This window comes from Bison bison, unplaced genomic scaffold (assembly GCF_000754665.1).
Source record: "Bison bison bison isolate TAMUID 2011002044 unplaced genomic scaffold, Bison_UMD1.0 scf7180017864235, whole genome shotgun sequence".
NCBI classification, from domain to species: domain Eukaryota; kingdom Metazoa; phylum Chordata; class Mammalia; order Artiodactyla; family Bovidae; genus Bison; species Bison bison.
In genome coordinates, this window is record NW_011494807.1 from 774,227 (window position 1) to 774,664 (window position 438).

Genomic DNA, 438 nt, shown 5'->3' on the forward strand with positions numbered 1-438 from the left:
GAACATCAGGAAGTTCATGGTTCACCTATTGCTGAAGCCTGGCTTGGAGAATTTTGAGCATTACTTTACTAGCGTGTGAGATGAGTGCAATTGTGCAGTAGTTTGAGCATTCTTTGGCATTGCCTTTCTTTGGGATTGGAATGAAAACTGACCTTTTCCAGTCCTGTGGCCACTGCTGAGTTTTCCAAATTTGCTGGCATATTGAGTGCAGCACTTTCACAGCATCATCTTTCAGGATTTGGAATAGCTCAACTGGAATTCCATCACCTCCACTAGCTTTGTTTGTAGTGATGCTTTCTAAGGCCCACTTGACTTCACATTCCAGGATGTCTGGCTCTTGATCAGTGATCACACCATCGTGATTATCTAGGTCATGAAGATCTATTTTGTACAGTTCTTCTGTGTATTCTTGCCATCTCTTCTTAATATCTTCTGCTT

At 42.0% G+C, this 438-nt stretch overlaps 1 protein-coding gene across 1 annotated transcript in view; it reads left to right on the forward strand.

Moving 5' to 3' along the window:
- LOC104993152 (elongation factor 1-alpha 1-like) overlaps nucleotides 1-438 on the forward strand; it is a 2,805-nt gene that overhangs the window by 2,125 nt on the left and 242 nt on the right. The gene's annotated exons all lie outside the window — the stretch shown is intronic.